This window comes from Panthera uncia (genome assembly GCF_023721935.1).
Source record: "Panthera uncia isolate 11264 chromosome A3 unlocalized genomic scaffold, Puncia_PCG_1.0 HiC_scaffold_11, whole genome shotgun sequence".
Taxonomy (NCBI): domain Eukaryota; kingdom Metazoa; phylum Chordata; class Mammalia; order Carnivora; family Felidae; genus Panthera; species Panthera uncia.
In genome coordinates this window covers 31,841,675-31,858,144 of record NW_026057578.1, presented here as the reverse complement: position 1 = coordinate 31,858,144, position 16,470 = coordinate 31,841,675, and positions in this window count along the sequence as shown.

Here is a 16,470-nt window from a genome sequence, read left to right as displayed (position 1 = left end):
CAACCGAGATGGACTTTGAGTAGTCAGAAAATAATAACATAATTGTAACCTAGAATTTTCAAAAAAAATTTCATAGTGATGGTTTGGCTCAAAAGACAGGAAAGCATGGGGGTCTGTAAATGGTGAAGTAAAGTTATTTCAAGAGAAGAAACAGTTTAAGTAAAATTAGGCAAAAATTTGTATAATTTGATTAGGAGAGAGAAATCCATTTGCTTGCTAATAAGAAGATTATAAGAAGCTTAGCTCCCACATTTATGCAGACCAAATTATGATAATTTGGTCTGCAGTAGAGGCAAAAGATTCATTATCCTTCACCACTGGGGAAGTTCTAAAATGTGTTTCTAAATATTCCCCCTCAAGAAATATTTCCATGTAGATAATATCCATAGGAATTAGAACACACCAATGATGTCATGCCTGATTCTTATTAAATATATTAATGAAGCATTAATTCATTCCAGAACCTACTATTATTATTGTCATAAGACAAGCATGAACACTATAAACACCAAATACAGGTTCACTTGATGACTGCACCCTATGGGTTCCTGTAGCAGATTTGGGGGACATTCAAACCAAATCATAACATTTCAAATTGCTGCTATGGAGAGTCATGATTTGAGGCTGACTCTGATGTTTTCAAACTTTCTTCTGAGAATGGGGCCAATTCTGGCTTTCCCTTCCTATCTTAGGGAATGTTTTAGAATGAAAGTAAAGAGAACAATAGCAAACTTTGAGTACTTTGCCATGTTCCAGATGCTACACTAAGCTACAGCACCAATTAATATTTTATTTTGTCTCCAGTTTACCTGTGCTAACTGCTCCTGGATGAAATGCTATGGTTCATTTTTAGTTTTTGGTTAAAGGAGGCTTCCTGACAGTTAAAAACATAAAATATTTGTCCCCATCTTCCTGCTTATTATATGGAAAAGAAAACCTTCCTTTTAGAAGAGGATCACAAAAGGCCCCTAGGTCATTCTCAGTGCGAAGTCCTGAAAGGTAGAAGGTTTGGGAAATTAAGGAGAACACCCATTGATGCGAGAAAAACTCTGGATTTTATTTTATTTTATTTTTTATCAAATTGCAGTTTTGGCCCTATTTTCTAAAGGTTTGTGTCACCCCTAAAAGAAGGAAGTAGAAGGGAATGAGTGAAGATTACACAGTCTCTCAATTTTAGAAAGTACAGTGCCTCATGGTCTTAGGCCTGGTTCTCTAGAAACAGAACCTAAAGCAGGGATTCCAGTGGACATGATTTATTGCAGTTGTGGGGAGGATGCTCTCAAGAGAACAGGAATGAGAGAAGCAGGATGGGGCAAGGAAGGGACTGGGCTAGAGTTTAGCCTTATCCCATGGAGGAACTCAGGAATGAGAACTGAATCACAGAGTTGATCCCATGTTGGGAATGACCTCTTACTCATATATCAGTCAGTTACTGGCTGTTATCTGTCCTCATGGGAGAAAGGTCTTTTCACCTCTAATTCAAAGTGTCTTCCATTTGGCCAAGGGCAATTTGCCAGAGAAGGGAGGAGCAATGAGCCTTTAGCAACCAACATGCATAGCCGCTTATGGACAGGTACACCAGCCCGGTGAAGGTGATCTAGGTGGGGAATCAACTGACAGCATCCATGCATGCATTATTCTAGAACAGGCAGGGTGGGATGTGCTTCATGGGGGCTAAGGAGGCTCCATGGAAAAAGCAGCACAAAACTAAGTCTTGAAGGATAAATAAACTGCCACAAGTGATCTATTTGGAAAGTTTCTTCCTTGTTCTTTTGATATTAGACAGTAAACACTACAGATATTACACACGAAATTCTGGCATTGCCAATTCCTCCTGTAGCAGCAGCTAGTTACCATTTCCACCTTTTCTCCTTTTCCAGAGAACACAGTTATAACCAGGAGGTGGCTGCCCAGCCACAGGCCACATTCCTTACCCTTCCTGCATCTGGGTCTGGCTCTGGGATGAATTCTCACCAATGAGAAATAAGTGGCAGTGATGAGTAACATTTCCAGGCGGAGGCAGTTAGAACAAAGGTGCCCGTGCCACACACTCTTTTCCATCAACTTCCTATGGAATGGCCGAGCTGAAAAGCAGAGGGAGCCTGCTTCCCCAGTCTCTATATTGAGAAGAACCATCTGCTAATTGGAACCTTAGACATGAGCCATTATACATTCCATTGAATTAAAACATTTATTTGTCACACCAGTATCTTAACCAATATTCTTTATGATTAAGCAATTAACAAAAGTCCTTTTGCCACACGAAACTAGAAAACAGTCTCTCTTTTGATGTAATAAGCATTTCTTTTCTAGTAGTATCTTGGATTTTGTTCACTTTCTTCTGTGTATTTCATAGAGTTTTGCCATGGGCTGGTCACCTCCTTGTACCAGGACACATTTTAAGTTATAGAAAATTCTGTTTCCCATATACAGTTGTTCAAATTTTACAGTAAAGAGGAGTTCATCTATGGCATGTTGAGAAGGCATTACTTTTTCTGGTACCCTACAAATTCCTGTTGTCAGTGTTGGATTTAGTCAGGCATGCGTCTATTTGTGAAGCAGTATAGTGCTTACAAAGACGGAGTCTTCTACGTTTTGACTCCAAGTTCCCTTGAGTAAGGAGAGGATACTGAGGGATTGGACTGCGGAGGGAAGGTGTTATCCTCCAGGATTTTGGCAAGAAATGCTACTTCTCATTTGGGGATCCTGCTAAAAAATGCATGCCCATTTGGAGACATACATCAGGTCCATGATACTTCCAGAGAAAGGAGGAGCTCAGGGATTTGACTGCTTATCAATTTCCCATTCAATGTTGCATTGACAATGTTGGCATGAAATGAATACAAACGTTTAGTCAGACTTGAGTTTTAAAGTTTCTTTCAAATTAGTAGCGATTTCATCACTATTACCAGAGAAAGGAATGTGACAAACAAGGTTGCTTTCAGACTTGGGTACAAGCTAAGTAAACTACATGCATGAAAAATAATTGTAAATAGTTTAGAATGACAAATCTTTCACATTTATAAAGCTTGTAATTAAATGATAATGCCAATGTATCCATAAGTATTCATTTAAATTAATTAATTAAATTTTTTTGAGAGAGACAAAGTGAGCATGAGCAGGGGAGGGGCAGAGAGAGAGAGAGAGAGAGAGAGAGAGAATCTTAACCAGGCTCCACACCCAGCATGGAGCCCAACACTCTTATCTTCTTTTCTCACAACCATGAGATCATGACCTGAGCTGAGCTCAAGAGTCAGATGCATACCCGACTGAGCCACCCGGGTACCCCATAGGTATTCATTTTAAATAGGAGACTATACCAATAACATATGCTCACTCTAATAAAACAATGTTTAACGGAGGTGGCATCTATTTTAAAGGTTTTGCTCAGATAGAAATGGAGTGGAACATATTGTGTAGCACTTATATACAATCCTTGGAGATATGAGTTCATATTTTGTATTTAATCCTCATGTAAATTTTGTATTTCATCCAGAAAGAAATAGGCACAGGAAAGGAAATAAAGGCCAATCCATAAAGCAGGAGTATGAAATATGCACACAGAAACTCAGCCCAATGAGTGTCTAATACCTACATTATTCTTAATATTTCTATTGGGTTCTAAAATTTACCAATAAAATAAGTTACTATTAGCAAATATCAGTTAGGAAAAAAATCCAGTCTTTCAGTCTTCCAAGTTAGAAATTCTCCATAAAACTCATTAGAGTGACTCCTTTTGAAGTTCCGGAAAAAGAATTCTTTAACTAGAAACAGATACTGTATTTTCTCTGTTCCATGAAGGACACTGTAATAACAATTTGCATTTCATAAGACACTGGAGTTTTGTAACAGTTTAACCTAACCATGAATCACTAAAAGCAGGTAATGTTCTCCCCCCAGCTTCCACCCCTGCTTGTCACATAACTATTCCTTCAGACCTGTTTGGTTTTGAAAAACATGTTTCCTAACACACAGCTTGTCTTCATAAAAGTCTATTTGAGTAATCTGTGGTGTCTGAGAAATGTTCTATGACCGCTTTTTGACCCATTGACACAGCTGTAGGTTTTACCATTTTCCTTACTACAATGCTCTGGATAGCATTTCAAATGCATACAGTCATGACCTTTATTGTTTGCCAGATGGGCTGTGAAATGTATGCTAATGTTCATAATAGGATTATACAAGGTTGTTTATTGTCTGAAAAATAATGTGAGCATTATCTTCTTTTCTACCCCCCACCCCCAAAGGGTTTTCCCTTTAATAGGTATTAGGAAGTCTAATTTTTATTAAGTAAATATCAGCTTTCAGCTTTACAAATGATGGTTCATTTAGGCACATACTTTAATGGTATTAAGTGTGGAAAACAAGAATCAGCCAGGTAAACTAAAGTACAAAGAACACATTATAATATGGAACCATGCATGGCAACTTGTAGCATGTACATATTTTATGCTAGAATTGAATACAGTGATTCAAATTAATTCAAATATGGTACAAAGGACAATATGTATGCTATGAAAGTGACACTTAAAATCACAGAATACAGGGTGTAACCACAGTGCGACTGTCCTTCAAACCTTTTTGCTTTGTATATACCCATTCAGATGTGATCCTATCTCTTTTCTCAGTCTGGGTCTCCACCAAAAACAGACGCTCAGTGGGGCACTAGGGTGGCTTGGTTAGTTAAGCATCTGACTCTTGATTTTGGCTCAGGTCATGATCTTACAGTCCTGAGATGGAGACCTGTGTCGGGCTCAGCGAAGAGACTGCTTGGGATTCTCTCTCTCCCTCCCTCTCTACCCCTACCCTGCTTGTGTTCTCTTGCTCTCTCAAAATAAATAAACTTTAACAAAAAAAAAGTTTTTTTTTTGTGATATGGGTAAGTGATATGGGTAAGAAAGAATGCCAATAAAGGGTGTGTTATAGAGAGGGTCACAGCTGTGGGCAGCTGGGGCTCAATCCCAGTGGGGATCATATGAGGGGCTCTGTGGAACATGCCTCCACTGAGGGTTAAGGGAAGGCAGGTATTTATTCATGAACAATTTTCCATCATTAGTTGAAGGCCACTTCTAGAACCTTACTGGGGCCACATGCAAGCCAAACATGCCCCAGCTGTCAGAAGGAGCTATCAGGCAGAGAAACACAGGAAGACATGGGTCTGCCTAGGAACTCCTGCAGTGAACTCCAATATAGGTCAAGGGGATATGGGCAGGGAACCCACAGACTCAGTTCCACATGCCATGGCCAGGGTATTGCAGTGAATGTGGCTACGTCTGTGCTATGGTGTCCTGGAACCAGGGCTTAGGATCAAGGAGAACTCAGCTTTAATCTCGTTCTACCATTCATTTATGGCAAATGGTCCGAAGCACCATACTTTACTAGTTTGACCTCTTGGCAGCTGGAGCCTGTATATCCATTTCTTATTTCTTCTTCTAATTTTTTTTAATGTTTATTTACTTTTGAGAGAGAGAGAGAGAGAGAGAGAGAGAGAGAGACAAAGGGTCAGCGAGAGAGGGGCAGAGAGAGAGGGAGACACAGTATCTGAAGCAGGCTCCAGGCTCCAAGCTGTCAGCGCAGAGCCTGATGTAGGTCTCCAACTCATGAATCGCGAGATCATGACCTGAGCTGAAGTTGGACGCTTAACCGACTAAGCCACCTAGGTGTCCCAGTCTTATTTCTTCTTCTATAAGACAGATATGAGAGAGATATTGCAAGGATTAAAGGTAATAGTTGCATGAAAAGTATCTGAAATAGTGCCTGGCTTACAATAAACACACTAAATAATTTAGGGCCCTGTCACCATTCTCCCAATGCTGTTTCTATGTCCACCTTCCTTATCAATAACACTATTGATGTATAATAGAGAGTATACCTCAGTGTTCCCTAAGACCAATTTTGATGATGCACTAGGATTCACAGGACTCAGAAAAGCTATTATATTCATGATTCTATAGTTTATTATGGTGAAAGAATATAGATTCAAATCAGCACAGGAAAAAGGACCATGGGGCAGAGCCCAGAAGAAACCAGACACAAGCTTCCAGCTGTCCTCTCCCAACAAGGTCATATGTACAGCACTAAATTCTCCCAAGCAGTGATGTGTGGCAACATGTGAGAAGTGTTTACAACCAGGGAAGCTCACCCAAGCCTTCATGTCTATGGTTTTTATTAGGGGTCAATCATATAGGCATGGAGTTGATCTTACCTACTCCAATCTCCAGCTCCCAAGACATCAAACTGATAAAGTATGGCCCAAAGCTCTAGGTATACAAAAACCATTCACCATAAATCACATCATTAGCATAAACTATCTGGCATTGCTTAACCTTAAACATAAACGGAGATTCTTATCAAGCAAGGTATCCCAGAGACTCAGAGGTTGTCTCTCAGGAGCTTGTCAAGGGCCAGTAATGAACACCTTTGGAATATGCAGGTCTGGGGGACCAAAACCGCTGAGTTTATGCTTTACTACACAGGATGCCACATCCTCTCCCTGGCTCCATGGCATATATACTTTTTCTTCTGGAGCCCATTCTTCAGAACTGTTTACAGACAGTTCTCCAGAAACCTGGAGGTGTCTACAAAAGTCACCAGACAGATGCTTCTGGGGTCATTCCAAGCCCTACCTTAAGAATGGCCATCCCAGCCCATTAGCTCATTATCAAGGCTCAGCACCTCTCACTGGTCTACCCTGCTCCACATCAACAGCAGCTAGCCTAGCCTAAACCCTCCCAGAATATGAAGGTAGACCAATCACCTATGGACACATGAATGCTTCTAGGTCTGCACTTTCCAATACAGTAGGCACTAGCTACATTACTGCACAGTTGAAATGTAACTAAACTGAGATGTGCCATAAGTGGAAAATGCACGCCAGATTTTGAAGACAGTACAAAAAAAAAAGAATGTAAAATACCTTAATATTTTAATAAGGATTACTAGTTGAAATAATATTTTATACAAATTAATTAAAATGCATTAAAATTAATCTCACTTTTTTCTTTTCCCTTTTCTTAATGTGGCTATGTGAAAATTTAAAAGTACATACAGCTCACATATTTCTAATGGATGATGCTGTTCTACATAGAAATGTGAAATGTGGGATATGAGGCTCTAAGTATACTCATAGGTCTTTTGATTTCCTTTCTGGACAACGTGACCATGTAGTATGACTGCTGTATAAAAGTATGGAAAAGCGCAAATGGAGACAAACAGTATACAGCTAATGACCCTCAAAGTTACCACCACAAAATACCAATTTTATAGATTTGAGCACAGCTGACACACAAATTTCTTTAGGCACACTTATCAGTCAGCATGATTCAAATCTTTGCCTCAACTATTATACTCTACTAATTTTAGTCATTTCTACTACTTGTTTATGAGTAAGCTGTGCTTCATGGCCCTCTCTGATACCTGTCCTTATCAATCTGCAGTCTTGAAGAGCTCCTGTCTATGAAACTATCAGCAGAAAAACAATGGCAGACACACTTCAGACTTCCATTTCAAAAAGCTGCATGTACAATACCGGGTGCCATTTTTTCCCCTAGTAAAATCAGACTGTCAGCCATCCTGGCGGCAGTCATCTGAATCCCACACAGACATGGAATTGCTCCCCTTTCTTCAAATATCCAATAAATAGCAAGGGAAGACAGGAATTACAGGTAATATCTCAAATGATCTAGACAGCAATCAAGAGTCTTTATAAAGTATCTTCAGCAAAAGAAGGAAAAATAGAAGAATCCACCTTGTAAAAAACTGGCAATATTTTTCACAATAAAGAGGAGTTTTATTTTATGAAAGATTCAAGGATGTTCAATTTCTAAAGCCCCAAACCAACATGGACAGAAGGAGTCAAGAGCAGGATTTCACATCATGGTGTCATCAGGGCAAATACATGGAAAAAAAAAAGTGTGATTTCCAGAAAAAAAATGCAATCATTGTAGGGCTTAATTTTTTCCTATTAAATTATATTGTCCAAGATGAAGGTCTAGAACAGCACTGTCAAAAATATAACACAAGGCACAATGTATGATATGTATGCAATTTTAAGTTTTAGGGTTTTTATTTGCCATATTTTGTTTTAAGAAAGTAAAAAGAGACAGGCAAAATTAATTTTAACAATATATTTCAGTTAAGCCTATACCTCCAAAAAAATCATGTAATCAATATAAAATTATTCGTGAGACATTTTACATTCTTATTTTCACTCTTTGAAATCCAGTCTGTATCCACAGCACATCACGAACAGCCTACTCACATTTCAGGTGGACAGTGACTTCCATATTGCACAGAACATCCTAGAAGTCATAGAGTGATTTCCAAATTGCACAGAGCTTGAAAATAAGCATCTTCTTTTGTTCTAGTCAGTGGGTCCACTAAGAGCCTCCTGTCTGTGCATATTTTACTGAACTTCAACAAATTTTTAGTTGAACACAGACTTAGAAACGCTGTATTAACCTATTTGGTACCATCATTCTCTTTCCCTTAATTGTGCTTACTGAACATTTTATCAAATTCTTTCATATGTAACTTCTTAAATAGATACCAATTTATTACATATTTTAGCAACAGATTATTAACCCACATTAAAAATTAGGAAATGGGTTCAGAGAAATAAATCTACCTGCTTAGGGTCTCAGAGCTAGAAACAGGCTTGTGTGTCAAACCCTTTGTTTCTCAACTAAGCTTTCCTATGCATCATCCCAAATAGCACAGGGGTGGAAAGAGTAGTGGCTTGTAGCCAAGGTGAACTGTAGGACCTAAAGTGACTCAGAAGAGCCTGGGATTGAAGGCACAGAGCTATCAGCCTTTCAGAACTCTCTCCAAAGGGAAAAGAATAAAAGCCCTTGGAAAGATCTGCAAGATAAAGATCTTATGATAAGACTCAAGGCCACCACCTTACACTGGTGAAGAATGAAACTATTATTTACAAGTCATTTACAAACACATTTCAGTTCATGAAGTCACATTTCATGTTAATTCCTGGGAACTTCAACCAAGTCTCCAGTCACTTTGAGGAACTACACTGTTGGAACCCAGAACATCTCCTGAATCAGCCTAGTGTTCCGAGATATTTAAGGCCATCAACCCCATAGAATTTTTTTCACCCTTCACCAACCTGGAGTTCTGAGGCAAACTACTGAGGAAAGTAACTTGGTCACAGGCTTTGGCCCCTGAAAAGTATGAGCAATTGTTGACTTCTTGGTAAGCCTACAGATATTACTAGATGTCCTACTAATCTACCACAAAGCCTGTTGGTTTTAGTCACTCCAGGGCCCACTTTGCTGACTTCAGTTACTCAACCTCCCATAATACTAGCACTTTAGATATTTACTGGTATATAGTTTGCAGCTTAGCACTCATCAAAAGTGCCACTGAGAAAAAAGATATTTAAAAAGGGCAGACTAATGAACACAGAAACTACTTGGTCCTTTTTATCAGTGGTTCTCAACCTTGACTTCACATTGGAATCACCCAGGGAGTTTTTTAAAAAATGCCCTGGTTTCCTAGCAGAGATCCTGATTTAATTGGTCCAGAATGTGGTGTGGGCATCAGGAATTTTAAAGCTCCCCTGATGATTCTAACGTACAGCCAGGGTTGAGAATCACTGTTCTATATTCTCTAAACATTATCCCTTAGTTATGTTAGCAATGTAAGCTTAAGCAAAGTAAATGGACCATATTTCCGAAGATTCACATAAAAATGCCTTTAGAGAATAAATATGCAATGCTATGCCCTTGGTTTTAGTGGAGAGTAAATAAAAACATCCAGTCAAACAATATTTCTGCTGTGGGTATTTTGTAATACTGAAGATATGAACTAACATACATGATAAATTCTTCCTTAGATTTAATCCCAGGAAAAATAAGGTATGCTTCCCCCTCCCGCCTCAGAAAGTGGTATATTTCATTAATCAGATGAGATAAAATGAGATTTTCAGTTACCTGAAATATCTATAATTTTTCTCCTTGTAATATTTTATTCAGAAAAAATTGCCTTTGCCATGTGTTCTCAAATTCATGTCATATCCACTCATTTTTGGAAGTAGATGGAGTATAATAAAAAATGATAATCCATGTTTTTCTCCATTGAGTAGAATCTTCTGTTAGCTTTCTCCATGTTTTTTTTTCCCCTGACCTTTCTTGTGACCATATCTTTGTTACATTTTCCCCATTGTGTTCAAATGTCACAAGGCTCAGTCCTTCTTAGCATGCCATGCTCTGGATCTTTTTCTCTTTATCTCCCTCACAATCTATTAAAGTTTAACTGTCCTGAATGTCAATTTCCTCCTAATAATGTCCTACACACTAAACTTCATGTCAGTCTGCTTCTTGTGGAACCCCATCTAGGGCACCCCCACAAGGTTGGCACAAATATCCTACCCATTTTATAGATGAGTAAACTGACACCTAAGGGAGATTAAATTACCTGCCTAAGGTCCTATAATGAACAGATGAGAGAACTAGAATTTGACCAAGATTTGACTTCAGAGCCTACAGCCACAAGAGCACTGGCTACCAGTGCTACAGGCTTGCACAGGCTACCAAGGCTACCAGATGGGGTGTTTTCCAACACTTTAAAAATAAGCATCAGTGTTTTGTGTCCACCTCTAGAAGCTTTTGGATAGCTCTTGGGATCCACACCTCTGGAAGGGAGAGGAAGGAAACAGGATTGGATAGGAGGGGAAAATGAGCTGAAGTAAAGCTCTAAGAAAGGTCTCAGTTTGGGGGATCTCAGAAGCTGAGGTGGGCCTTTAGTTGGGATAAGAGGTCCAGGTCCTTTTATCCTCCCTCAATAGTGATCAGTCACTGGATGCAGGCTTCCCTTCAAAGGGGATCTGTCCTTGGGAGAAATACCTAAGGGTTCTTGTCTGCACCATCCCAGAAGCTGGGGAATATATTCTCCATTTCTGAAGGGGGATTTTAAGAAACATTGCAGCCTTCACTCCATGGTTTTCCTAAGGCAACCACATCCCAGTGGTTAATCTAGAGATGCTCACCCTCAAAGACTATTGACCGGGTTCAACATGATCAAGCCAAGAAAACAGAACTTACAGCAGATTAATCTTTTTTTTTAGTAGCGGGCTTTGTAGTAATGATTAGGAGAGTTCCTGTGCATGCTAAAGAAACCAAGGAAAAAATGTACCCCCTGCAACCTGACTATGCTCCATGCCAGGCCCTCATGAAACACCTGCTACCAAAGCACAAACTACTTTTGATTAAGCCTCTTCATTAAAAATGCCAATATTCAAATAAACAAAATATTCAAATGAACAGCATATAAAAACATATATGTCCTTTTAAAAATTTTTTTTTCACCATCAGCTCTCAATTAGTCTTACCCATCAAAGAGCTATAAATTGATTAGGTTCAATTTGGAGGTTTGGCCTCAGAACACATGTGCCATGCTCCCCCACTCCCTTTCATAGATTAAAAAAAAGGGGGGGTGCCTGGGTGGGTCACTTGGTTAAGCATCTAACTTCAGCCCAGGTCATGATCCCGTGCTTTGTGGGTTTGAGCCCCACATCAGGCTCTGTGCTGACAGCTCAGAGCCTGGAGCCTGCTTCGGATTCTGTGCCTCCTTCTCTCTTTCTTTTATTAACTTTTATTTATTTTTGAGACAGAGAGAGACAGAGCATGAACAGGGGAGGGAGAAAGAGAGAGGGAGACACAGAATCTGAAATGGGCTCCAGGCTCTGAGATGTCAACACAGAGCCCGACGCGGGGCTCGAACTCATGGACTGTGAGATCATGACCTGAGCTGAAGTCGGACGCTTAACCGACTGAGCCACCCAGGCGTCCCACCTCCTTCTCTCTTTCTGTCCCTCTCCTGCTTGCACTCTGTCTCTCAAAACTAAATAAATATCTAAAAACATTTAAAAAAATTAAGTTACATCCAAGAAAATTCTTTGGATACTTGAAATGGAAGTTTAAATATGAAATAAAGTTCTGCTTAAATATTTAGTTTTATAATTTTCTAAGAATCTTGTCAACATCTGGCTCTCGTTGCTATTGGGTTCCAACTAATGGAGAAGAATTTTGTAGAGAGCAATTTTGGTTTTCATAAAAGCAGGCTTGGGGGTCCTAGAAGATCATATCCCAGTGGGTATGAAACTTACTTACCATTTGTGAAATAGAATTAAATTATAGGATGCTCACTGCTTCTGGACACAAAATCACACAGAGCCCCAATTCCTTATACATGACCCCTGGCACAGGTGAGCTTCTATAGTGATGAGTGATGGCCAGGACCAAATAGGGGTGGCTTCTTTAGTCATTGCTACTGTTCTCTGAACAGTGGTCAGGTTGATATTTGGGGAGGATAAAGTTGAACCAAATACATATAACAAAGTAAATGAATATTATAATTAAAAAGATTAAAAAGAAAATTCATGCAGAGATTTATAATATATTTCTATAGACTACATGGTCCCTCTTCAAGGAAGAACATGTTGTCCAGCTCCTGGAAGTGTGGTCAACTGAGGGCCTTCAGCTCTCAGCACCTTCAGGGACTACCTCAGTTGCAGAGAACTGCTCTGTGCCACATCACTATCCTTCCCAGGGCAGCCCACATCCATCCAATGAATGATCAATATGAAGGAATAAAGGCCTGGCCATATCAGCCCAATTTGGTACAACTCTGAAGGGCCCTCTCTAGCTCCAAAATTTCCTGAAGCGTTGGCCAAGGCTGTCACTGGGTCTGCATTACTCTTAAGTTCCCATCCCAACCACTGTGTCTGCTTCCTGGAAGACCTGACTTAGGAGCAAAGATGATACAGACTCAGAAAAGGATAATTTCCTTCAGGTAATTTTCCATCCAATTTCAGAATTAACACTACTCTTAGGTGGAATCATCTCCATTTACCAACCCATCGTTGGACCACTATGACAGAGACTTGACCCCTGACAAGTTGAAATTGATATCCTGTCACTTTCAGCCCTTGCAACCTCTTCTTCCTCTTGCTGTGATAAAGATCGGGCTGAATTTTGCTTTCAGAGCAACACTTCCTCACACCTATTGTGTAGGATTTTTAGTATAAATGTCTCCATATCCTTTAACTCTTCCTCAGAGGTTAAGCTCTGAGGTTAAGCTTTGGAAATCTTTCAACATCCTGGATGCACTTTCCTGAGTATTTTCTAATTGTTTCAAATCTTTCATACAATGTACTCCTCAAAAGGAAATTAATTTCTCTCTGTACGGTATGAACATCGTAGAAAGAATTGGGACTGTCACTCACTTTGTAATAATAGCACTAGCTATTATTTACTTATTTACTTATATTGAGCTCATGAAATTTTAAAAGTAAAAAAAATTAATAAATAAGGCTTCATTAATATTTAAAACATCTGTTTTTTGTTTCACTGTATACAATGTAAATTTTTATCCCTGGTTGCTTTTAAGATTTTCTCTTTACCACTAGATTTGGGCAATTTGATTACTATCCTTTGGTGTAGTTTTCTTCACACTGCTTGTGCTTGGAGTTGGTTAACCTTCTTGGATTTGTGGGTTTATAGTTTTCATAAAATTTAGAAAATGTAGGCCATTTTTCATTCAAATCTTAAGACTCTAGAATCTTAAGACTCTATTAAGAAAATGAAAAAGCAAACTGAATGAGCCAAGACAGGGTCAAAACAAATATTACATATATCTATCTATCTATCTATCTATCTATATCTATATCTATCTATATATCTTGTGTGTGTATATATTTCTTATGTATGTACTCCTACAGTAAGAAAAAGACAGATTAACCAGTATACATGTGGGCAAAGGACTTGAGTAAACACTTCACAAAAGATATCAAAATGGCCAATAAACATATGAAAAGTAGCTCAACTTCATTAGTCATCAGGGAAATTAAAATTAAACTCCCACAATACACCCACTAGAATAGCTAAAAATACAGGAAATACTATGTGTTGTCTATGATGTTGAGTAACTGAAATTTCAAGTCATATACTGCTAGTATGGTTCATGGTACAATTATTTGGGAAAGCTGAACTATGTACCTATTATCTAGCAACTCACTGCAAGGTATATATTCAACAGAAATGTATATATATGTTTATCTGAAGACACACAGAAGAATATTTATAGCAGTGCCATTCGTAATAGCCAAAACAGGAAAACAACCCAATACCCATCATAGAATAGGTGAATTGTATAATAACACCATTCAGTACTGTAACAGCAATAAAAATGAACAAACAATGCTACATGGGACAGCATGGATGAATCTTCTAAGCATAAGACTGAATGAGAAAAGCCAGATTTTTTAAAGCAAATACTATATGATTCCAATTGTATAAAATTTAAAAACAGGCAAAAACTAATTTATAGTGTTAGAAGACAGGGTGCCCCCTTGGGAGGAGATAGTTGCTGGAAGGAAGTGCAAGAGGATTTCTGGAATGTTAATAATATTCTGTTTCTTGATCTGGGCACCGTTTACACAGGTGTGCTCTCTTTGTGAATTCAGTAAGCTCTTTTTTTTTTATTTTTTTTATTTGTGTACTTTTTCTGTAATACTTCAACAGAAAGGACCACTTCAAAATGAACTTGTGGGATGCCTGGGTGGTTCAGTCGGTTAAGCTCAGGTTATGATTTCACGGTTCGTGAGATCAAGCCCCACATCAGGCTCTGTGCTGACAGCACGAAGCCTGCTTGGGATTCTCTCTCTCTCTGTTTTTCTCTCTGCCCCTCCCCTGCTCGTGTGCATGCTCTTAAAGTAAATAAACTTAAAAAAATGAACTTATAAGGTAAATATTTGATATTTCATTGCAGGGAATGTAGGTTCATTTTAGAAAATGATCACCATTTCATAGCATTAGCTGCACCAGACTGTTCCTCGTTTGTGTGTCTTTCACATAAATATTGATTTCCTCACCAGGCAGGTGTTATGGTATCAAGAGTAAAACATATAGAGGGCTACTAGTAATAAGAAAAAGCCATATGTTTACCTATGCAGTTATCATTTCTGATACTCTGCATTTTTTGTGTGTAGATTCATATTTCTGTCCAGCATAAGTTTCCTTGCATTGAAGGATTTTACCATTTCTTGCAACGATAAGTCTGCTGTGATGAATTATGTCTGAAAAGTCAATTTCACCTTCATTTTTAGAAGGTATTTTCAATGGATTTAGTATTCTTGGTTAACAATTTCTTTTTTCTCTAAGTACTTTAAAAGTGCTTCCCCACTGCCTTCTTATTTGCATTACTTCTAATGAAAAATATCATCTTTATCTTTGTTTCACTGTACACAGTGTAAACTTTTATCCCTGGTTGCTTTTAAGATTTTCTCTTTAGCACTAGATTTGAGCAATTTGATTACTATCCTTTGGTGTAGTTTTCTTCACACTGCTTTTGCTTGGAGTTGGTTAACCTTCTTGGATTTGTGGGTTTATAGTTTTCATAAAATTTAGAAAATAGGTCATTATTCATTCAAATATTTGATTCTTTTCTAATCTTCTCTACTTTCATTTATGGCTCTGATTACACATATATTAGGCCACCTGCAGTTGTCCTACAGTTCCCTGACACTTTTTTCCTTTAAAAAAATTTGTTTCCTCTCAGAAAGTATTATTACTATATTTTCAAGTTTACTGCTCTTTTCTTCTGAGATGTTTAATCTGTCATGAGCCCAATCCAGTGTATTTTTCACCTCACACATTGTAGTTTCACCTCTGAGTCTGATTTGGGATTTTTTTTTTTTGAGAGAGAGAGAGCGCATGCACGCACATGCGCATGTGAGCAGCAGAGGGCCAGAGGAAGACGGAGAGAGAATCTTAAGCAGGCTCCAGGCACAGCACAGAGCATGACATGGGGCTTCACCTCCCAACCATGAGAGCATGACTTGAGCCGAAATCAAGAGTCAGACGCTTAACTGACTGAGCCACCCAGGTGCCCCTGGGATTTTTTTTCATGTCTGTCATATCTCTACTTAACTTTTTCAACTTCTATATTAACAGGTATAACTGTTGTTGTTGTTGTTGTTGTTGTTGTTAATATTTATTTTTTTTTAATTCTTTTTTTAACATTTATTTATTTTTGAGGCAGAGAGAGAGCATGAATGGGGAAGGGTCAGAGAGAGAGGGAGACACAGAATCTGAAACAGGCTCCAGGCTCTGAGCTGTCAGCACAGAGCCCGACGCGGGGCTCGAACTCACAGACTGTGAGATCATGACCTGAGCCGAAGTCGGACGCTCAACCGACTGAGCCACCCAGGCGCCCCAATATTTGTTTATTTTTGAGAGAGCACAAGAGGGGGAGGGACAAGGAGAGGGGAACAGAGGATCTGAAGTGGGCTTTACACTGATAGGCTGACAGCAGCAAGTCCAATGTTGGGTTCAAACTCAGGAACCCTGAAATCATGACCCAAGCAGAAGTCATATGCTCAACCAACTGAGCCACCCAAGTGCAATAATGCCTTCAATGTCTTTGTTCGCTAATGCTATCATCTGCATTAGTTTC